At 42.0% G+C, this 24,862-nt stretch overlaps 2 pseudogenes across 2 annotated transcripts; both read right to left on the bottom strand.

Moving 5' to 3' along the window:
• Window positions 1–13,841: 13,841 nt before the first annotated feature.
• LOC309810301 (olfactory receptor 2F2-like) lies at window positions 13,842–14,379 on the bottom strand (annotated as a pseudogene). The gene has a single exon. The product of its transcript is annotated as an olfactory receptor 2F2-like (transcript).
• Window positions 14,380–20,432: 6,053 nt separating this feature from the next.
• LOC309810302 (olfactory receptor 2F1-like) lies at window positions 20,433–21,339 on the bottom strand (annotated as a pseudogene). Its single transcript has one exon. The product of its transcript is annotated as an olfactory receptor 2F1-like (transcript).
• Between the last annotated feature and the right edge of the window lie 3,523 nt (window positions 21,340–24,862).

Genomic DNA, 24,862 nt, shown 5'->3' on the forward strand with positions numbered 1-24,862 from the left:
AATTTTGAGCATAAATTTTATTATATATAAAGTCATTATGATAATTCCTATCTCATTTCTTTTTTTTTTTTTTTTTTTTTCGGTACGCGGGCCTCTCACTGTTGTGGCCTCTCCCGTTGCGGAGCACAGGCTCCGGATGCGCAGGCTCAGCGGCCATGGCTCACGGGCCCAGCCGCTCTGCAGCATGTGGGATCCTCCCGGACGGGACACGAACCCGTGTCCCCTGCATCAGCAGGCGGACTCTCAACCACTGCGCCACCAGGCAAGCCCCCCTATCTCATTTCTGATGAGAGTAAAATGTGATAATCAAGAATAAATGCTTAGCATGGTGCTCGATGAACATGTTAGGTGTTCTACAAATGTTACTAGAATTTAAATGAGGGTGAGATTTCAAAATTTATATACCTGTGCCAATATTATATTCAAGCATCCACATAGCAAAAATATCTGTAATTTTTTAACCTAAATATTGGGGAATAACACAGAGACAGCCATTCCTATAACTGATAGGCCCATGATGCTTGGAATAGTCTGGGAAATTATAAGTAGAACTGGTAGGTCTAGCCTTGAGAAATATATGATTGTAAAATGAACTGTTGTTAATTGTTATTGCCGAAATTGGAAGGGTGACTGCACCACCACTGATTTCTGATCCCCAGTCCCCCTGCCCTCTATTCTATTGCAATGTGTTTCTCCAATTCTGGGTAGAGGGGTGAAATTTCCATTGGTCAGTATCTCATGTTTCCATGCAACAAGTACTGCATAGCATGCTTAGCATGTTTCTCCTTTTCAGTTCTGCCTTTCTGTTTGGTACCCATGCCTGTGAAGCTGCCCATGGAGCCTCTATGGCTCAGGCCCCTTGTGAGACCGCCAACATCCATATCAAAGGGGCTGTCCCTCAGTGCACCCAAGTCACCAATTTCCAGGGTACCAGAGCAGTGCTGACTCTGTACAGAGCTGACAAAACACTTTCCACCTATTTACTGGGCCCAAAGCATACCATCCATGACTTTGTGTAGGGAGTCACAAAGACAAAGAAGTGTGCTCCAAGGCAGGATTTTCTTCCTTTTACTGATGAAGTTTTCAAAAATGGTTTCCTGTAAACTTCACTATAGAGTCCAAGAACCTGATAATGACATATCAGGAGCTTTGTGATCGGACCCCTGCCTACCTTACTGACATCACTTTTGACATGTGCTCCCTTCTTTCCCTATTTACATAACCTTTCTTCAAACTCCTGTCCTTCTGAACTGGCTTCAGCTAGCTCTCCCTGCCTGTACTTTTTCCTATCATGATCTTTTAGCCTTAGCCTACATCCTTCCTTTTTCCATCCTCAGCTGCCTTGCTGAATCCTATGTGAAATTCAGTCTTCAAGTCAAGCCTTGTGTCTTTTTTTTTTTTTTTTTTTTTGCGGTATGCGGGCCTCTCGCTGTTGTGGCCTCTCCCGTTGCGGGGCACAGGCTCCGGACGCGCAGGCTCATCGGCCATGGCTCACGGGCCCAGCCGCTCCGCGGCATGTGGGATCTTCCCAGACCGGGGCACGAACCCGTGTCCCCTGCATCCGCAGGCGGACTCTCAACCACTGCGCCACCAGGGAAGCCCAAGCCTTGTGTCTTTTTGCAAGGCCTCCCCAAGATCCACTTGTTTTTCACCTTTCCCCTCCACATCCCACTAGATTTTATGCAGTTTCCAATGCTTTCAGAGCAGACACCAGGTACTATAATGGTGAAGAATACAAGCTACATAGCTAGACTGCCTGAATTGAAATTCTGGCTCTGCCACTTACTATAGCTGTAACTAGGAGATGTTACTTCTCATGTATCTGTGCTTCCTTATCTGTAAAATGAGGGTAACTATAGTACCTGTCTCATTGGATTTCTTTTATCTGCATTATTTTTAATTTCAATGCTGAAATTTTCCCAGTGGAACACTCTGGAGGCAGGCTTCTTATGTCTTTTGGATATGTCCATCAGTTTTTTAAAACAACTTTATTGAGATACTATACAATTCACCCATCAATACTTCATTCCTTTTTATCGCCAAATAATATTCTACTTAATGGATATATCCCATTGTGCTTCTCCATCAGTTGATAAACATTTGGGTTTTTTCTATTTTGGGGCTATTGTGAACAAAGCTGCTATGAATATTTATATACTAGTTTCTGTGTGAACATATATTTTAATTTTTCTTGGGTATATACCTAGGGATGGAATTTTTGGATCATATGGTAACTATGTTTTACATTTTTAAAAAAATTTATTTATTTTGGGCTGCATTGGGTCTTTGTTGCTGCACGTGGACTTTCTCTAATTGTGGGGAGCGGGGGCCACTCTTCGCTGTGGCGCGCGGGCTTCTCATTGCGGTGACCTCTCGTTGTGGATATGGGCTCTAGGGCACGCAGGCTTCAGCAGTTGTGGCACACGGGCTCAGTAGTTGTGGCTCACAGGCCCAGTTGCTCCGCGGCATGTGGGATCCTCCCGGACCAGGGCTTGAACCCGTGTCCCCCGCATTGGCAGGCGGATTCCTAACCACTGCGCCACCAGGGAAGTCCCTGTTTTACATTTTAAGGAGCTGCACTCAAGCAGTTCTTCAAAGCAGCAGCCCCATTTTTGTAATCCTACCAGCAATGTTTGAGGGGTTCAATTTCTTCCTTTTCTTGTCAACACTTGCTATGACAAATCAAAACCATGTGAAGTAACATCATGGTTTTGATTTGCATTTCAATAATGACTAACAATATGGAACATCTTTTTGTGTGTTTCTTGGCCATTTGTATATCATCTTTGGAGGAATGTCATTCTAATCCTGTGGCCATTTTAAAATTTGGTTACTTGTCTTTTTATTGTTGAGCTGTTAAGTATTCTTTATATATTTGGGATGCAAGCTCCTTATCAGATATATGATTTGCAAATATTTTTTCCCATTATGTGGTTTTCTTTTTACTTTGTGGATGGTATCCTTTGAAGCACAAAAGTTTTTATTTTTATTTTTATGAAATCCAATTTATCTATTTTTTCTTTAGTCACTTATACTCTTTCAATGTCATGTCTAAGAAGGCTTTGTCTAACCAAAATCATGAAGATTTACTCGTGTGTTTCCCTCTAAGTGTTTTATAGTTTTACTCTTATATTTGAGTTAATTTTTTAGTATGGTATGAGGAAGGGGTCCAGTCTATTCTTTTGTACGTGGAACCTAGATGTTCCAGCACCATTTTTAAAACTCATTGAGTTTTTTTTTTTTTTGCTGTACGCGGGCCTCTCACTGTTGTGGCCTCTCCCGTTGCGGAGCACAGGCTCCGGACGCACAGGCTTAGCGGCCATGGCTCACGGGCCCAGCCGCTTCGCGGCATATGGGATCCTCCCAGACCGGGGCACGAACCCGTATCCCCTGCATCGGCAGGCGGACTCTCAACCACTGCGCCACCAGGGAGGCCCTCATTGAGTTTTTATGAGTTGCAAAAAATTAATATCTGTAAAGCACTTAGAATAGTACATGGGGATGCTAGCAGAACTGAGTAAGCAGTAGTTGTTATTATTTTAACATTTATTATGCTAAATCATCATCATATGTCTACTTGTCTTTGTCAAGACCACCTTAATCATTTTTTAAAATGTAATTAATTAATTAATTTATTTATTTTTACATCTTTATTGGAGTATAATTGCTTTACAATGGTGTGTTAGTTTCTGCTTTATAACAAAGTGAATCACTTATACATATACATATGTTCCCATATCTCTTCCCTCTTGCGTCTCCCTCCCTCCCACCCTCCCTATCCTACCCCTCTAGGTGGTCACAAAGCACTGAGCTGATCTCCCTGTGCTATGCGGCTGCTTCCCACTAGCTATCTATTTTACGTTTGGTAGTGTATATATGTCCATGCCACTCTCTCGCTTTGTCACAGCTTACCCTTCCCCCTCCCCATATCCTCAAGTCCATTCTCTATTAGGTCTGTGTCTTTATTCCTGTCTTACCCCTAGGTTCTTCATGACATTTTTTTTTCTTAAATTTCATATATATGTGTTAGCATACGGTATTTGTCTTTCTCTTTCTGACTTACTTCACTCTGTATGACAGTCTCTAGGTCCATCCACCTCATTACAAATAGCTCAATTTCGTTTTTTTTATGGCTGAGTAATAGTCCATTGTTTATATGTGCCACATCTTTATCCATTCATCCGATGATGGGCACTTAGGTTGTTTCCATCTCCTGGCTATTGTAAATAGAGCTGCAATGAACATTTTGGTACATGACTCTTTGAATTATGGTTTTCTCAGGGTATATGCCTAGTAGTGGGATTGCTGGGTCATATGGTAGTTCTATTTGTAGTTTTTTAAGGAACGTCCATACTGTTCTCCATAGTGGCTGTACCAATTCACATTCCCACCAGCAGTGCAAGAGTGTTCCCTTTTCTCCACACCCTCTCCAGCATTTATTGTTTCTAGATTTTTTGATGATGGCCATTCTGACTGGTATGAGGTGATATCTCATTGTAGCTTTGATTTGCATTTCTCTAATGAATAATGATGCTGAGCATTCTTTCATGTGTTTGTTGGCACTCTGTATATCTTCTTTGGAGAAATGTCTCTTTAGGTCTTTGGCCCATTTTTGGATTGGGTTGTTTGTTTTTTTGTTATTGAGCTGCATGAGCTGTTTGTAAATTTTGGAGTTTAATCCTTTGTCAGTTGCTTCATTTGCAAATATTTTCTCCCATTCTGAGGGTTTTCTTTTGGTCTTGTTTATGGTTTCCTTTGCTGTGCAAAAACTTTGAAGTTTCATTAGGTCCCATTTGTTTATTTTTGTTTTTATTTCCATTTCTCTAGGAGGTGGGTCAAAAAGGATCTTGCTGTGATTTATGTCATAGAGTGTTCTGCCTATGTTTTCCTCTAAGAGTTTGATAGTTTCTGGCCTTACATTTAGGTCTTTAATCCAGTTTGAGCTTATTTTTGTGTATGGTGTTAGGGAGTGATCTAATCTCATACTTTTACATGTACCTGTCCAGTTTTCCCAGCACCACTTATTGAAGAGGCTGTCCTTTCTCCACTGTACATTCCTGCCTCCTTTATCAAAGATAAGGTGACCATATGTGCGTGGGTTTATCTCTGGGCTTTCTATCCTGTTCCATTGATCTATCTTTCTGTTTTTGTGCCAGTACCATACTGTCTTGATTACTGTAGCTTTGTAGTATAGTCTGAAGTCAGGGAGCCTGATTCCTCCAGCTTCGTTTTTCGTTCTCAAGATTGCTTTGGCTATCCGGGGTCTTTTGTGTTTTCATACAAATTGTGAAATTTTTTGTTCTAGTTCTGTGAAAAATGCCAGTGGTAGTTTGATAGGGATTGCATTGAATCTGTAGATTGCTTTGGGTAGTAGAGTCATTTTCACAATGTTGATTCTTCCAATCCAAGAACATGATATATCTCTCCATCTATTTGTATCATCTTTAATTTCTTTCATCAGTGTCTTATAATTTTATGCATACAGGTCTTTTGTCTCCTTAGGTGGGTTTATTCCTAGATATTTTATTCTTTTTGTTGCAGTGGTAAGTGGGAGTGTTTTCTTGATTTCACTTTCAGATTTTTCATCATTAGTGTATAGGAATGCCAGAGATTGCTGTGCATTAATTTTCTTTTTTACATTATTGGTCTACTTTTTATTTAATTTCATATACATTAGAATTGAGTACACGTTTCATAAATCACATCACATAAATGTTCATGGCGAGGAGCCTGTACGTCTCACTATTGTAGTTTCCAAATTGCCAAGCAGAGAACCTTGCAGACTTGTTGATATTGAGTAAGTGAATGAAGGAAGGAGGAGAGATGGTCAACTTTCAGAATCTTGGCTTTTCTTGCTACGTGTAGTTACATATGTGAAGTAATGGAGATATTTGAGATAATTATCTAAAACATAAATACTAATTGTTTCTCCTCCTAATTTTTTCCAGATATCTATGTTATTAAAGCAAAAAGTTGTTTCAACTCCAGTTTTTTTTCTTTCCATATCCCCTCCCTTTTGTGTCTCCCTCCCACCCTCCCTATCCCACCCCTCCAGGCGGTCACAAAGCACCGAGCTGATCTCCCTGTGCTACGCGGCTGCTTCCCACTAGCTATCTACCTTACATTTGGTAGTGTATATATGTCCATGCTGCTCTTTCGCTTTGTCACAGCTTACCCTTCCCCCTCCCCATATCCTCAAGTGCATTAATTTTGTATCTTGCTACTTTACCAAAATCATTGATTAGCTCTAATAGTTTTCTGGTAGCATCTTTAGGATTCTCTATGTATAGTATCATGTCATCTGCAAACAGTGACCACCTTAATCTTTGTACCTACGTGCTTGGCCTAGCACCTGACAGACAGTACATGCCGAATAGATTTTGTTGAATGGATGCATGATAAATAGGGCTTCTCTGCTGATGCAATCAGTGGGTAAAGCACAGGACAGATACCAATTTCAACACTGACATTCTGTGCTAACCTTGGGTCCGAACCAAAGGGCCTTTCAAACTTAGAACATGTCTGCCCTAGGACATCTCCCCAGAGAGCATAGCACAAAACCCCTAGGTTCACATCACTCTGGACAACCAGAATCTCTGCAGCATGTTTATCATTCCCACGTTGCCCTCCCCACTTGTTTGTTTCCTTCTCCCCTCGTCCCTGAACATGAACTCAGGGAATGGAATCCCTCCCTAATACTTGTTTCAGCAAAATCTCCTCTGCTGGATCCTTTGGCTTTCAACCCCTAAAAGTTGAAGAGTGCAAGGCTTACTCCCAGCACCTTAACTATTTCTGTCTACATTCTTTCCCCACATGATCTCATCTGGTTTAATGGCTTTAAATACCATGTAAGTGCTGATGACTCCCAAACCTGTTATTCCAGCCGTAAATCTTCACTGACATCCAGACTTATATTTCAATTGTCTCCTTCATGTCTCTTCTCAGATCTCTAACAGGCATCTCAAACTTAACATAAACATAACAGAGTTTCCCCACATCTTCTCTCAGTCTTCCTCATCTGAGGAAGTAAATGGCTCCATAAAATTCTCCAGGTTGCTGATATAAAAAATGTAGGATTTGTCCTTGATTTCTTTCTCTCATCTTCATATCAAGCAAATTCTATTGGATCTGCCTTCAAAATATGCCAGCATTGTATGCCCATTCACCACCTCCCACGCTTCCACTTGAGGACAAGCCCTCTGCTTGTACTCGGTTTAATGAAGTAGCCTCTGACTGCTCTCTTCCACTCCTGCCTCTTTCAATTCCATTCTTTACATAATAGCACAGAGGATCCGTTTGAAAACATAAATTAGATTATCCTACTCCTCTCTTTAAACCCCTCTAATGGTTTCAGTTACATTGGGATAATGTCCAAATTTCTTACCATAACCAACAAGACTTTCTTTTTTTTTTTTTTTTTTGATGTGGACCATTTTTAAAGTCTTTACTGAATTTGTTACAATATTGCTTTTGTTTTATGTTTTTTGGCCTCGAGGCATGTGGGATCTTAGCTCCCTGACCAGGGATCAAACCCGTACCCCACTGTGCTGGAAGACGAATTCTTAACCAGTGGACTGCCAGGGAAATCCTCAACAAGACTTTCTTGATTTTGTCCTTTAAATAACAGGATGTTAAAGGTTGAAATTTCTACCAGGTGCAAGATTTAATAATATGAGATTTCAAACTGAGTTGCCAGTTCACAATATGCAGGTGTTCAAAGGAAATGGACATAAACTTTTCATAACTCTTGAAACCCTTTGATAAAATAAAAGAGTTGAAACAGTAGAAGAGAGAGGATTTTGTGAGAAATAAATACTTAGAAAAAGCTACATTATGAGTCCCATTCCATATTCTACCAAGGAGGACTAGGAATGCCTCCCCCTCACCTCAAACCTGGTGGTGGTCGAGAGCTTCCATGGGGCCACTTGCAAAGCTTATAGGGTTATTTCTTCTGTTGGGAGGCACAGTGGACTAAGGTCTTTCTTCTGCCTGAGGGATTAAGAGAATGAGAGACAGACTGACTGGGTAATTTTGGGGGCAGAATCAGGAGAATGTGGCTACATTAGGATTGTGGAGGCAGGGTTAGGGGCCAGCTGTGGGCCACAAGGGAGAGAGCATGTGTGTGAGGGTGCCTTGAGATCTGACTAACGGGGCTGTCCAGTGGAGTGTGGAAACTCCAGCAGCAGCTATTTGGTGGTGAATGCCTAGGGACTGAGGAAGGAGTCCTGAGGGAGCACTCAAAATAGAAGTGCTTTTGCCACATCACAGGGAACTTCAGAGAGAGGGCTCATTAGGGAACCTCCAGAGCCCTGAAAGTTCCCATGAGGAAGAGAGTCAGCATTAAACGTCTGCCAGGCCTGGGAAATGCAAAGCCAGATTACTTTGGTTGTAGTCCAGATAAGACCCTTCCTGCTCCTTTTCCAGTCTCCCTGTGCATCAGCCAATCTCAGAAGGGTTGAAGCTGCAGTTACCTAGTTTTCACGTACTGAACTGAAATGTCCAATTTCTGGTTTGAGGCTCTTTTGTGACTTGAAGTGATCTTGGAACAACTTGTTTGACAAGAGTGAAAAGTAAAGTCATATGACAAGCTGGAGTTCTTTATCTCTGGCTGGAGAAGTTTCCCTTGCTAAATAAATTTGGAAGAAAAAGTAAAAAGGAATGAATAAAATTATGGTTTAATAGTATTATAAGTACTGCCAGTTACACATGGCGAAGGCTCTACTTGCTCAGCCCCTTAAGCCGCGTTATACCCTGAGAAAGCCTTCCCCAGCCTGCAAGTCTAAAGTAGCAACATTTTTTTCTCCACCTGTTCCTCAGCAATTTTACTCTTCTTTTTTCTTCAAAGCACTGACTACAGTATGAAAGTACCTTGTTCAGGTGTTTGCTTATTATCAGTTATGTTCCCTTGGATTATAAGTTCCATAAAAGCAAGAATCCTTCCTCTTTGGCTCACTGCTATATCCCCACTGACTACAACAGGTGCCCTGTGTATATAAGTGCTCAATAAGTATTTTTTGAGTGAATGAATGAATGAATGAATGAGTAAAAACTGTGTAAGGAACATAGACCTAAGAGTGAGAAAAATGCGTATCTGCCCAACTTTAATGGGGTTTGTCTTTTTTTTTTTTTTTTTTTTTTTTGTGGTACGCGGGCCTCTCACTGTTGTGGCCTCTCCTGTTGCCAAGCACAGGCTCCGGACGCGCAGGCTCAGTGGCTGTGGCTCACGGGCCTAGCCGCTCTGCGGCATGTGGGATCTTCCCAGACTGGGGCACGAACCCGTGTCCCCTGCATCGGCAGGTGGACTCTCAACCACTGTGCCACCAGGGAAGCCCTGATTCAATGTAATTTAACCCCAGGTATAGGTTTGTGTAACCACAGTCAAGACACAAACCATTCCATCATCACAAAAGAACTCCCTCGTGCCGTGACTATGCATCTATCTGTACCTGCCCCTCACCATACCCTTTGTGGTTTTTTTGTTTTGTTTTTGTTTATGTTTCTTACTTTTATAATAGTGGCTTGTGCCACGCAGAGTTTTTTTTATCCAAAACAGTTTTAGTAAATGTTGAGATTTTTGTCTCAGAAGGCATTCCTCACACTGATACCATAAAAAAACTGCCTTTTGGTTTCTTCTAGCACTTTTATGCTTTCATTTTTTAAATATTTGACCGCTATGGAATTTATTCTTATATAAATTATTATGTATAGATAAATTTTACTTTTTTCCCAGATTATTAGCTTGTTTCCCTAACACTATTTATTGATCTTTTTCTTTACTAATTTAAAATGCTACCTTTTATCATTACTAAATTCCTGTATTTATTGGTTTATTTCTAGACTTTCTATTATGTTTCACTGCCTTGGTGTCATCATGTGCCACTACCATGGCATTTTGACTCTTTTAGGTTTATGATGTTTGAATAACTAGTACACTAGTCTTTCTTCATTAATCTTCTTTTTCAGAAATTTCTTGGCTATTATTTAAAAAATAATAGTGTCTGGTCTCAAACAAAAATTTCTTTTTTATTATATAAAGTTGATCCTGTTAAACATATAATTTACTATAAGGAGACATACACATCCACAATATTGAGTCTTCTATTCAAGAATATGGTATGCATTTCCATTTGTTCAAGATTTCTTTTATTACTTTCAGTAGTGTTTTAATTTTTTTAAATACAGATCTTCTACATTTTTTGTGATGTGAATTCCTAGGTATAGTTAACCCTTTATGCCTTAGTTTCCTGGTATATTAAATTTGGTAATAGTAAATGTCTTAGAATAATTGCAAAGATTGAAATGTGTAATATATGTGCATGACATATAAGTAGTACTCACCATAACTTGTTAATAGTATTATAATAATGCATAGTTAATATTATTTTTTCAAATTATTTTCTGTATCTGAGTCAGTATGAAGAGAGTAGGGGAACCAGGGTGTGGCAAGGACTTTTCTAGCCACAAGGAAAGACCAGTTTTTTGTTTTCTTTCTCTGACTTTTGTTTTTTTCAATTTTTTGAATTGCCAAACAGGGCAAATATACTAAGTGTGACTGAGATAAAGAAAAACCACTTGTGGTGGATAAGAAATCATTGAGAAGGAAGTCTGATGCTAAGGAAGGATATTGGAAGTTCACTAGAGGATGTGACTGAGAGAATAATTTACTTAAGTAGCATTTTGACATCAGCTGAGGGAAGTGAAAAAAGCTAGGAGTTGTTTTTTGTTTTGTTTTTTCCTTTGAAGGAATAAAGGGGAAAAGATGAAATTATGATAGGAATAATAAGAGTGTTACTAAACATTATGTAGCTATTATCTTTAAACTAAATTCTATATTGTATTTTGTAAGGTTGCTATGTTAAGCTGTTATATTGAAGAAAGAAATGAAAAGACTAAGAAAATGTATTAGAAATCAGATTAGATCAATGGGAAATCAGGTTGACTGATGGACACTGGACCACATGCTCTCTTTGGGCTGTATTTTTTAATGGTAAGTCCAATTCTGTACCATCAGGGAAGCTTATCTAAAACCCCCATCTTATCAATCAGTGGCAAATATCACAGCTGTCTAGTAAAGGTTTTATAAAACACATTTTCTAAAATTTAAAAACACGTTAATACAAACCAATACATAAATCGGGATGTGTTAACCTTTTGTGGGGGCCACAGATTGTTTGAGAATGTATTCAGTTAGCAAATATTTTGTGAGTGCTTACATGTAGACAACGCCCTGAGCTGGGGATAAAGTAGTATCACAAACAAAACTTCTAACGCCATGGAATTTACAGCCTTGTGGGGAGTCAGGAATAAAGTGTCTAGTCATACAAGTGAGCGTGTCGTTACAAACTGGGACACGTGTGAGGACGGGAAAGCGTAACAGGAGGACGAGGCAGAGAGCTGGGGTGGGGGAGGGCCACTAGCAGAAGGACTTCCTCAGGAAGTGATAAAAATTGGATGAGACACCACTTTAGCACACAATTCCAGGGGGGTCATAGACCCAAAACCTGTCAGTGAGCTCCAGGCTAATAACCCCTGTTCTCCAGTGGTGTTCCTGGTCTCGATTGTGTGAAGCAGAGAATGCTGTAGGGGAGATTTTGTTCTGGGTAGAAGAGATTGGATTTGTGCCTGAGCAGTAGGGAGGTTCTGCAGTCAGGGAGCCTCTGTCACGCGAATTCCCAGGTGTGTTCAGATCCATGTTGCGTCACACCTATTTGCTCCCTCCCTTGTCTCTAAGTGATTGTAAAATGCTCTCCTAATCTAGTTCCCACCTTGGACCCTGAGTTTTGTCTCCTGGGCTTCATGCACTGATGTATTCTCCATTAAAAAAATAAATTTGAAGGCTTTCCCAGGCTAGTGCCTTGGTGAGACTCAGACTCATTTTGTGAACCTGTATTAGAAATGCAAACTCCAAATCCCTCCCGACGGGTGGGACCTATCTAACCAGGGTGTTGCTGCTCGAGATGTGACATAAGACAGAAAAACAGGGTCATTATCAGAGCTAACACTTAAAGAAAACACCAAGTAAGCTCTGCTTATTTTTGCTTGGTCTTCAGATGTTACTCAGATGGCATGGTTATCTTCTCAGTTAAAAAAAAGGAAAATAGAAGGTGCTTTATCTATAGTTATACTCTCTGTTCAGTTCTCAATTTCAAGATCTGATCATTCATTTTTACTTCTAACATTTCCCTGTATTCTAAATAACTTGTGGTCTATATCCACTAGCTTCCCAATTCTTGGTCTTTCAACCTTACCTTAAACTTTGCCTGGTCTATGAAGTTTGCCCTAATTAGAGGAAGTTGAATTATAAATCGTTGATTCCCTTACTCCCACTAGTGAAGCATGAAATAGAGAGTTTTTTGGACTAAAAGAAGAAAAAAGTTAGTCCTATTTATTTTTGTCTCAATTAGTCTAACAGTCCTGGTGGAGAAGAAGAGGATAACTTGTAGAACGTCATATATTAGATGTGCTGTTTCCCACATCAAAAACTGTGCTATCTTGCTATTGCCTCTAATGCAAATTCCATGGCCTTGTTTTCAAAGCCCTACTATGCACAGCACCCCCACTTTCCAGCCTTACCTCCTCCGCAGGACTCCTCAAAGTGAAATCTTTGCTCTAACCAAACTGGTTTGCTCACTCTTTCCCAGACAGACCTTGGTGTTTATCTCCTCACCTGGCTTACGTCATTCCCCCATGAGCCAAGAATAAACCTCTCTCTCTCTACTCTCTCATCTATCCAAGTTCTACCATTTTCTATGGCCATTTTAATTATTCCTTCCCCTTCAATTCCTTTGCAAACCACCCAGTTTTTTCCCCTTGGGGGAATTCTGTGAATCCCATGGGCTTTTAATTTCTTTCTTTTTTTTTTTTTTTTGCAGTACGCGGGCCTCTCACTGCCGTGGCCTCTCCCGTTGCGGAGCACAGGCTCTGGACGCGCAGGCTCAGCGGCCACGGCTCATGGGCCCAGCCGCTCCGCGGCATGTGGGATCTTCCCAGACCAGGGCACGAACCCGTGTCCCCTGCATCGGCAGGCAGACTCTCAACCACTGTGCCACCAGGGAAGCCCTGGGCTTTTAATTTCTATCTCATATTTGGCAATTAACCAAATGTTGCCTAATTGTACTTTTCCGTTGCTGGATTATGTTGCAATTTGTTTTTTGGTATTTATCTCTTATCTTTCCAAGTAATCCCTGGGTTATGGGGAAGGGCCTCATATTAGACTCTGGGTGTGTCTCTTGCAGCACCTGGCATGGTGTATTGAACACAGTGGAGCTTGATACAAATGTGTTTACTGATTGATATTTCTTTCCAAGTCCTGCATTTTGTCCAGGGCACCATGATGCTCTCAACACTAGGAGGGAGATATGATGATAACTGTGGTGATGAAAGGAGTCGGGGTGAGCACAGAAGAGAGGTTCATTAAATGTGCTGTTTGACTTGATTGACTAGATGGTGAAGTTGACATTTAGGACAGTGATGAAAGTGGTTGTGGGAATTATTCTGATGTTCACTCAGTCAACAAATATTTAACGTTTCTGGTTGGTGTAAACTGCTTTTGAATTTCGGTGGAAACAAGCAGAGTTACAAAGAAGATTCCAGAGCTTAAGTCATTATGTGTCGATACCTTCAAAAACAAAGAGTACATCTTTCACACACACATGTACTTGTGTGTATACAGTTGCACAAACACTTTATCTCTTAGTACAAGCTTCTTTGTTCTCAGGGGAAGCCCTCCTATTTCTGTTTCTGAGTTCTTCTGTATTTCTCTGTTTCTACAACTGAATTCCTACCCAGCATTCAGCTCAAGGCACCAGCAACACAACTACACTAGAGTCCACCAGGACACCCTAGTGTGTGGTGACATCCACACAGGCAACATGATTCAGCACATGGTGCCCACAGCTGGGCAGGCACACGGTGCTTGCTGTCTCCACTACAAAATTAGCCATGCCCACAAGCCAAGAGACCACTGTCAGCCTCGGGCTGACTGCTACCATGTAGTGCAGGGGGTCACCCACCATATAATGGTCATAGGCCATTGCTATCAGCAGCGGGAACTTAGCCCCCTCCAGAGCCAGGGAGAAGAGCTGGGCCCCACATTGAGTAAAGGAGATGGTCTTCTTCTCCAGGAGGAAGTGCACCAGCATCTGGGGAACCCCCCTGGAGGTGTAGCAGGTGTCCAATATGGAGAGGTTGCCGAGGAAGAAGTACATGGGCGGGTGGAGGCGGGCGTCCAGCCTGAGCAGGAGGATGATGAGCCCTTTGCCCAGCAGGATCAGCAGATAGGTGGCCCCAAACAGGACAGAGTTCAGCCTGGTTCTGCCTGTCCCTGGGGAGGCCCGTGAGGACAGACTCACTCACCCAGGTCAGGGTATCCCTCCTCATGGAGCAGGTGGGTCAGGCTGCAGGAGGAGATGCTGGGTTAGAGAGGCCAGAATCAGAATCCGAATTCACAGTCTGGGTTTGAACAGAGGACTTTAAGTAGGACTGCAAGTACTTGCATGTTTCCTCCATTAGACTCTGAGCTTCTTGAAGTCAGGGACCTTTTCTGATTTTTCTTTTTATACAAAGATTTCTAACAAATGTTTCACAATAAAAACATTTTGTTGGGTAAATGAATAGAAAGAGTTTAAAGTAGTGTCTTGAGGATTATTATCTGATCCCAAGAGGTAGGACTTGTATTCTGAAACTCCCCCTTGTCCTTATTACTCATGCTGGAGCACGTGGTTTTCCTGCTTCTCCCATTATCCAGGCTGGGTCAGTGACAGAGAAAAAATCCCTCATTTGGTTCTCAGTGTGCTGATTAATCAGGCTTCATCCTAGGATGATAAGATCAAGGCATCATTGTAGAACATTATACCAACTATAATTATGTCCCAGCTTCTTGTGATTTTGCTATTTCCTTGGTGAAATGCTGGCATTGTTTTGAATGCTAAACTAAGTGATTAATGTAAGATGAATGCGCGCATCACTTACTTGCAATGACAACGTTTGGAAACTGACGGTGCCCAGTGATGAAGTCAGTAAGGGAGTGCCTCTGAAACCCTTGGAGCTGTTATGTGTAAATCCTTCTGTCATAGCAAAGACATGTTTGCCCTTGGAACACCTCCCTATTTACTTTGCTTGTCTTTAGCCTCTATCAAAGGATAAAGATGTCTTTTTTTTTCCTTAGTAAAAAGGTACTAAGCAATTTTATAGTCTTTATTTCTCTATTAATAACAAGACCCTCTAGTCCCATTTCAATGTTCATCTTATGTGTCTTTACAACACGTCGGGAGAAGGTAGTGCTATTGGCTAGTATGAGAGTAAGTAGAGACCACAGAGACACATAGAAGAGTCTGACTGCTGGGAAAGCCCTTTTGGATGTCCATTAGGGAAAGTTTGAGAGGGAAGGAAAAAACTCCAGGTTAAAGGGTTTGCCTATGAAAATCCCACAGGACCCAAGGTGGAAACCAGAGCAGTGCTTTCCACACTGGCTACACGTTAGAATCACCTGGGGTGCTTTGAAAACTCCAGAAGCCCAGACCACACTCCAGAGTAATTAAATCAGAACCTCAGGAGGGTGAAACCCAGACATTAGTACGTTAGTAACTTTTAATATTTCCTGGTAACGAAAATGTAAAACTTTAATTACAAGTTTGAGAATCACTGCTTTAGAGGGAACTTTTAACCTTATTTTTGAAAACTTAAGACGTAGGATTTTTGAGAGAGGAATATGTTTAGAGATAAAACCAGTAGAGTTTGTGAGGAGGAAAAATCTTTGACCTAAACTTGTCATTCTTTGTTTGAAAAAGTTGAGGCCAAATCCCACTGAATAGTGAAAAAGTGATCCTGGATTTCTTGCCGTTTGTGTTCTGGGTCTCCCCTTAGCTTTAGCCTTCTGAGGTCTGGTCCAAAACAAATGTTTTAGAATATCTTAGATCCAGGGAAGAACTAGTTAGTATCAAATGAGACAATGTGTGAGAAAGCCCTTCATAACTTCAGAGCATTATCTAAATAGAGAAGATTTGTATTAAAGATATGAGAGATGGGTCACAGAATCCAATGAAATGGAAATGAAAACAGTTCAACCCAAGTCTTTCTAACAGGGTTTGAAGATAGGGCTGTGGTTGGATGCGGGTGAAGAGGGCAGAGCAGCTGGATGCTATCCTCTGTCTTTCCTAGCTAGCTGGAACTTACCAACTTTCTTCTTTCAGTCCTTTTGTGGCCGGAAGGTGTCACTGTAGAAAATGCCCAAAATAGAAACTGGCTTTGGCACAATACCCAGCTGAGTTTCTGAACCCTGCACCTGGGATGGGAGCCCCTGGCTTTCCACAGAGCCTATTTCTTTTGTCCGTGCAATAAGTAACCAAGCTATAGTCCCCGAAATGTGGCTCATGAGTGCCAAAAACGGCAACTGAAATTCTCACCATTGAAGAGAATAAAATGCAAAGTGAGAGTCACAGAAAAGAATGTAGGCTGGAAGGAAATTCTAGGATCACCATTTCAACCTCATCATTTTACAAATGAGGAAACTGAGACTCAGAAAGCAGAAGTGGTTTGCTCAAGATTATTCTGCCAGTTGGAAGCAAAGCTGGAACTGAATCTGAAATCTGAGGACCACAATCCCCATGTTCTTCTTGCTACATCACATCATGTTACCACTTGGAGCACGAAGAGTGTATCACAGCGGCTGGTGGGGAGCAGCATCCCCGCAGAATGAAAAGTAGCACAGGTGTGATTTATGGGGGGAGGGGAATGTCAGAAAAGGTGTGGTGTTTGGATTCCGCTCCTGGGGAGCCAGGTGGAAACTTTGAACTGCCACAATGTAATGCAGGGAAACAGGCTGAAGAGTAGTTTGGACAGATCAGTGGTCCAGTTCGTCAAGTACCAGCTGACCTCTTTCCATTTTATCTGTAAAACGGAAACATCCACCCGCTGGTGTAATGGGGGGATAGAGCCCACATACCTTGACTCTTAACTTATTCTGAAGGCAGGAGGTGGAACTGGAAAACCCCCTCCACTAAGCCCAGCTCTTTCACTCCCCTTTTCTGATTTCTAGTAAACAAACTGCTTGAAGGGTAGAGAGGGTATTTTTTCTTTTTATTGTGCCCTTTCTAGTCCTAACAGAGACTGGCATATAGAGCTGGTGGACTGAATGAACGAGTGAACATCATATCGAGGAGTGGTTTCTTTAAAATTCATCCTCTCATCTAGGAGCTCAGTGTAGAACCTTATTACTGATGTTTTCACAGTCTGCTCTGTGATCCTGGCTCAAGAATGACTCTATCGGAAGGGTCTTTTGAGGGACCAAACAGTTGTTTCCTCCTGATTAGTAAGTGCCCTTTAAATACACTGAGTCTCTCTTTAAAGAGGCAAGGGCCAAGAAAAGTTTCTAAATTTTAAAGTCAAACAATGGGATAAGTAGGAAAATAGTTTGGACATTTCCCGCCTCTTTTCTAACCTACAACCTAATGAACTGACGTCTTCTTTGGATAAACTAGATGTATGCGCTACTGCTGCAGACAATACAATCTAAATTTTATTTTATATATAAAAGATATGTTTTAATTATTAGGATTAGGAGGTGTCAATAGATTATTGTCCCAACTACGTCATAATTTAATGAAGGATTATAGCTCAGCAAGTATAGAACCAACATCAGTTGACCCCTTCCAACTCTTAACTGGTTTTATCAAACCTCATACACAAAGTTTGTTCATTCAACTACTTGATGAGCACTTCTGTAGCCAGGTTATGTTAGAAGGTGTACTAGGATACCACACTCCTCAAAGCTGGATGTTCCATAGACATGTGATGAGGGTAAAGGAAAAGACATCAAAGTATAAGCACTGTCGGTTTGTTCTCTCTCACTAAGGAGGAAGAACTCCTGAGGTTTCTTTGCTGTAGAAATCACAGACACTGGGTAAAGGGTGGGCAAATGCCTAAGTGTGGAGGCTTTGGTTGGGGGAGAGAACTCTGAGAAGGAATAGAGAAAGGAAAAGGTAATCTGTTGATTTGAGGGGAGAAATTAATAGACTAAAAATGAGAGCTAAAATATGTTTCTCAGGGGATGGAGCTGAGTGCCTCAGATGGGAGTTGGAGCAGTAGGGGAAAGGACCAGGGAGGGGATTAAGAGAAGGATGGAGGCTGGTGGTCATGGTCCTAGGGGGAGAGGGAGGCAGGAAGGCGCTGAGGGAGTGAGTGGAAGGGAGGGAAGGGAAGGGAGGTCTTCAATAAAATTAAAAACAAAAGTTTTGCTGGACATTTCTCCAAAGAAGATACACAGATGGCCAACACACACATGAAAAGGTGCTCCACCTCATTAGTCATTAGGGACGTGCAAATTAAAAACACAATAACATATCACTTCCTACCCACTGGGATGGCTACAATCAAAGAATCAGAACGTAAGTGTTGTCGAGGAAGTAGAGAAATTGGAGCCCTCGTTCATTGCTAGTGGGAATGTAAAACAGTTCAGCCATGGTGGAGAACAATTTGGCATTTCCTTAAAAAGTTAAACGTAGAGTTACCGTATGACCCAGCAGTTCCACTCCAGGGTATGTACCCAAAAGAATTAAAGACAGGTTTTCAAACAAAAACTTGTACATGAAAGTTTATAGCAGTACTATTCACAATAGTGCAAAGTTGGAAACAACCCAGATATCCACCCCTGATGAATGGATCAACAAAATGTGGTTATTTCCCTACAAGGGAACATTATTCAGCCATAAAAAGGAATGAAGCCCTGCTACATGCAACAATATGGATAGACCTCAAAAACATTAGGCTAAATGAAAGAAGCCAGGCACAAAAGATCACATATCGTACGATTCCATTTATATGAAATACCCAGAACAGGCAAATCCATAAAGACAGAATGCAGACTAGTGGTTCTAAGGGCCTGGGAGGGGGGATGAATGGGGAGGGAGTGCTTAAAGGGTATGAGGTGCGCTTCGGGGGTGATGAAAATGTTATGGAACTAGATAGGCATGAGGCTCCGCAACATTGTGAATATACTAAGTGCCACTGAATTGCACATTGTAAATGTTTAAAATCGTGAATTGTATGTGATGTGAATTTACCTCAATTTAAAGAAAAGTTTTGCTAGGAGTTTTCAAAGATACTTCATTTTCTCCTCCTCAACCTTTTGACATTTTCTCAATAGACTGATTAAGTTTGAATTGTTCTCAATTTATATTTTGTATATTTGCTTGTGGGTAAGACAAACCAGAAATCTGTAATATTTAGGTAAGAGATGCTTCATTCTGATTTTTAAAAGTTGTTTTAAACATTTTTCTGGATAAAATATCATTGCCTCACTTTATTCTCACTTTACGTTCTACGAGGTTTAGAGTTCAATCATTAACTGTGGGTTAGACGAGTAGAGTGGAATGATCACTAACAGGGAGTTGTAATTCTTTCTTCTTGAAGTAGCTTGGTTTATCTCTAAGGTACGTGGCACCATTCTTAGTCAAGCATGTGTTCTGAATACATCCTTCAGTTTTCATAAGAGCATATCCTTAGACCTGATTATGTAGAAAGATATTTGTTTGAGGTTATGAACATTTCACTTTTTGGCCAGCTACTTGCCACCCACTGCAAGTCTGAAAGGGAAATGAGCAGAGTGATATCCACGTGATTCACACTGTATCCAGTCCTGCTCGTCAAGGATGTGGGGATTATTACTATGACTTTGGCTCCAAGTCCCCATGTGAATACCCCACCCTGCTGAGCTGAGCTGGACCACGTGTGATCACATGATGACCTTTGTACCTCTGGCCTAAGACCTGTTGCATCCCATGGGCACGGTGAATCTTGTAACTTACAGCTTGTCCCCTCTTTTTTTCACTGATTTCAGAAAAGCTTAGGCATATGGTTGTAGAATTTAGGAAATAGACTTTCTTGGCATAAATTTTGTGTACTGCTCAAGCTTCTGATGTAGTCTTCCTTTCTAATTCATATGCGCCAGTATATCTTTCTTTTTCCATTTAATTTTCTGTAGGCTATATGTATTTCTAAGTTGTTGTAATTCACATTTTTTTTTTTTTTTTTTTTTGCGGTATGTGGGCCTCGCGCTGTTGTGGCCTCTCCCGTTGCGGAGCACGGGCTCTGGACGCGCAGGCTCAACGGCCATGGCTCACAGGCCCAGCCGCTCTGCGGCATGTGGGATCTTCCCAGACCGGGGCACGAACCCGTGTCCCCTGCATCGGCAGGCGGGCTCTCAACCACTGCGCCACCGGGGAAGCCCTAATTCACATTTTTTAAACTAAGTCAGGAACCAAAAATTGTGCCCAGAGATAAAATTCCATTTCTCTATTATTTCAAAAGATAGTATGGATTGTGGCCTCTCTCACCTGCTTGCTTACACACACGTGCACACCCATGCCCACACATGCACATGCACACGATATGCGGAGGGCACGCTCCAGTGCCCACCGTCTTCAGAGTGAGGCCCTCTATGACAAGGTCACATTCGAATGTTTTGATTCAGAGCGCCTCATCAGAGCCTGACTCAGAGCAGCCTTCATCTCCTTGCTCCTCAGACTGTAGATGAGCGGATTCCACATGGGGGTAAAAGAGCACCACCACCTTGTCCTGCTTGCCTGAGGCCGTGGAGCCAGGCTGCATGTAGGTAACCAGGGCCGGCCCGTAAGACATGGAGACCACAGTGAAGTGGGAGGCGCAGGTCCCAAAGGCTTTGCGGTGGCCCCCGTGGAGCGGATCCACAGGATGGTGGCCACAATGTGGGTGTAGGACAATGCGACCAGGCAGCAGGGCACCAGCAGCACCACCACGCTGGAGGCCACCGTGACCACCTGGTTGAGGGTGATGTCCACGCAGGCCAACCTGATGATGCCAGTGTCTCACAGGCCACGTGGTTCAGCACGTGGTGCCCACAGGTGGGCAGATGCACTGTGACCGCAGTCTCCACTGAAGCATTAGCCAGACCCACGAGCCAGGAGACCACTGCCAGCCCTGGGCAGAGCCTTGGCCGCATCACTGCCACGTAGAGCAGGGGGTCGCAGACGGCCACATAGCGATCATAGGCTATTGCTGCCAGCAGCAGGAACTCAGGGCCAGGGAGAAGAGCTGGGCTCCACACTGGGTGAAGGAGATGGTCTTCTTCTCCAGGAGGAAGTGCACCAGCATCTGGGAACCCCACAGTGGAGAGGTTGCCGAGGAGGAAGTACATGAGAAGGTGGAGGCGGGCTTCCAGCTCTGTCAGGAGGATGATGCGTCCGTTGCCCAGTAGAGTCAGCAGATAGGCGGCCCCAAACAGGACAGAGAGCCCAGCCTGTGTCTGCCTGTCACTGGAGAGGCCCATGAGGACAAACTCACCCAGGTCCCGTTGTCCCTCCTCATGGAGCAGGTGGGTCAGGCTGTCAGGGGAGGAGCAGAGGCAGGGAGGGGCAAGTAAAGGTCTCACTTCAGGAGTCTGGGAGTAAGTCGTGGGCCAGGACTGGAGCACCTCCCCTCAGGTTCCTTAACCTAGGTGCTTAGGAGAGAATGCAGTGAAGATGGTGGGGAAAAGGACATTTGAGTTCTCACACTAGACTCAAGGATGAAGTCCCTGTTCTGGTCATCCTTTTACATCTAGGATCCAGCAGTTACAATTATATAGGATATAAGCTATTGGTATAGAAGGAAAGATAGAGGGAAAAAGTGGTGGAGAAAAGGGAGAAAGAATGATAGGAAAGAAAAAAGGAAGGTAAAAGAGGAAAACGAAGGAAGGTAGGAAAACAAGAAAAGGAGGGAAGTGAAGTAGAAGACAGGGAAGAAAGGAAGGAGTCTCCACTGTGGGGTGGCTGTGGGAAGAGTATTACAAGCAGGTACTTGAGACCAAGAGGAGCGCCTAGGGGTCCATCCCTAAAAGACTGAATTCATTTGCTCTGTATGTTTCTTCTGGGGTCCAGGTCTGGGTCACTGCCTAGAAAGGAGTCCTCTCACATCATTCTCGTGCCCATCAGTCTGGACGAAGTTTAAATACTTGAAATCAGTGTAGGTTAAGCCCCTGCTGTGTGCCAGGGACTGTGCTAGACATCAGACACCTGTCTGTGGACCAGAAACACAGAAGCACGAGTCTTGCTCCTTGGTTCTTACAATTTAATCAGGGATATAGAGATTAAATTAATGATTACAAAAATTAATTAAGTATAATTGTGCTAAGTGCTATGAAAGAGAAGAACAAGGTTACTAGTTGTTTAATTAAATTTGCAGTTGTAATTAAATTATGACTGCAGTTATGCCTTATTTCTCAATAATATGCAATTTATATAGTAAGTTACAGGCATTTATTTAGTTGTTTAAATAAATGATAAAAAATAATATAATGAGAGCATCTGGAAACCAATGATACTTCCATGTCACTACTGAGTATGAAGTGACTGACACCCACTGATTCTCTTCAGGGGGAGTGAATTCTTTCTTAGCTAAGTTTGCACTGGGTCATTTTCCTTCCAACATGTTGACCAGTCTTCTATAAACATAGAATTAAACGCCATCAGTTTTTCTTAATAGAAATGTACTATCAAGGTATATTTCCTGCTCTTAAAATATGAATAATTAGTACATTAATTAATTCAATTATTTAAAAATATTTATTGAGCATATGAGGTACTATGCTTTCAACCAGCCTCTAGGAAATACTGCCTTTCCGTGTTAGGAATTTGTTTTAGAAAATCAGCAGTGCCACAGAATCAAGAAATTAAAAAAAAATTGGGTCTTGGTAAAATCTATGAGAATCAAATGAGACAGCGTAACAAAGGACCAACGCAATATATCAGCGTTAAGCAAACCAGAGTGGAGCCACATAATCACATACAACAGAATTGAGAAGCCTAATCCAATTCAGATCCTCTCTAGCTGGGAAGGGGGTCTGGGTGCTGATTTGTGGAGGGAGAGAGCAGAGAACCTGGATGGATCAGGCATCTCTTGCCTTCCCCTCAGCCCTGGTCCTGCCGTGGCCAGCAGGTGTCACTGTAGAAACTGCTAAGAATAGAAACTGGCTTTAGATTCTCAGGATGGGAGACAAGGTTCTGGGGCCTGAGTGCAGTAGTTGGTGGTTGGGATTCTGAGCGCTGCCCCAGGAAGCCTGTGGCTACCCACAGAACCTCGTCCTTCCAACAGCAGAGAAAGCAATTCAGCTCTGTGATCTACTGCAATCCGGAGGCTGCGAGAGCATCCAGAATCCTCAGCTTTAGAGTTGCTGTCATGAATCCAGATTCCCTTCAGAAGGGCCCTGTTACTATATAAGAAAAATTTAAAAAAACGTTAGACATGAAAGGAATCATAGAGATCATCTATTTTATCCATTTAATTCTACAGACAAGAAAACCAAGGAACAGGGGTAAGGTGACTGACCCAGGTGTCAGATCTACCTGGGAACCAACCTGGAGCCAGGTTTAAGGCTGTGCTGCACATTCTCAGTTCTCACTGAACCTGTTTGTGAGGGACGGGAAGGGGTTCTAAAAGGATATGGTCTAGGAAGGGAGGCACCTAAAGAATCTTAGATGGGAGGCCCAGGACACCTATCTTACCGTGCAGAGAAATGCTGTGTGGTGAGTGGGAAAATCTTTGAATGAGAAGTCAAGGGACCTAAGTTCTTGTCTGCCTCTTCCATTAGCCTGCCATGTGCCCTGGGCAAGTTACTTGTCCTCTCTGAGCCTCCGTTTCTCCATTTGAAATGTGGGAATGATAATAATGCCTAGCTTATAATATTTTGAGTAAGATCAGATGAAGAAATGAATATGGATGGGCTTTGTAAAGTACTAAGTAAACACAAGTGGCTATTGTTATACTCAACAGGTGAGGTCAATTTGCGTGGTGATAGGGGGACAAGAAACAATATGAATTTGTGCTATAAAGCCCAGAAATTTAACAGAATGTGAGCCATAAAGCCCCTCTGCAATACATCTTATTGCCTAAATCACTTAATTAAAAAGACCCTGTTAATCAGTACTGTATAATAATCTATATGGGAAAAGAATCTGAAAAAGAATAGGTATATGTCTATGTTTAACTAAATCACTTTGCTGTACACCTGAAACTAACACAACGTTGTAAATCAACTATACTCCAATATAAAATAAAAATTAAAAAATAAAGAAAGAAATAAAAAGACCCTGTTTAAATAAAGTGAAGAATAAGGTAGAGTCTGTCTATACCAGGTGGGTAGTACCATGCTCTACACACAGTATAAGTGCAATATATTTATTTCCAATAAAAATATGATGCTGCTTTTAGATGATAAAAAACATTGATTTTTATTAATAGATGGCCTTGTTCTCAGTTTTGGGGGATAATTAGATAATTTCTTTCCATTTAGCTTGACTTAGTAAACATTGACTGAGCACTGAGTAGAACCTGGTCCAGTGGCAAGTGCTGGGGTGAGAAGGATCAATACAGTCTGGTCTCCATCTCTAGCAACTCGGCCTGGCAGGAGGATGGAGAGGATGAGTTATCATGATCTTATCAGAGTTTTCAGTGGAAGCTTGAGTATCAAGTCTGGTAACAGGAGACATAGAGTCGGACTGTGTAAATAGCCGGGAAGTTATGTAGAAATGCTAAAGTAGAAGCAAAGAAACAAGTGCATTTGCATCTTGAAAAAGTAGATGTGGTTTACAGTGTATGTAGATTGGTGGTAAGGAGGCATGGTTTTCAACCTGTATCAGTAAACCATCTAGGTATGGTTGTAGGTCACTACCTTTCTGAGCCATAGTTTCTTCATCTGCAGAATGAATAAGTTAGGTAAACACTAAGATTTCTACCAGCTCTAAAGATCTGCAGTAAGTGAATATACATAAGCTGAGGTTTAAAGCAGTATAAAAAGAGGGGAAAAAATCTTTAGTCTTTGATTACTCTACGTATGCCTAGCTAGTGGGACTGT

This window comes from Mesoplodon mirus (genome assembly GCF_964341445.2).
Source record: "Mesoplodon mirus genome assembly, chromosome: 9".
Taxonomy (NCBI): Eukaryota; Metazoa; Chordata; class Mammalia; order Artiodactyla; family Ziphiidae; genus Mesoplodon; species Mesoplodon mirus.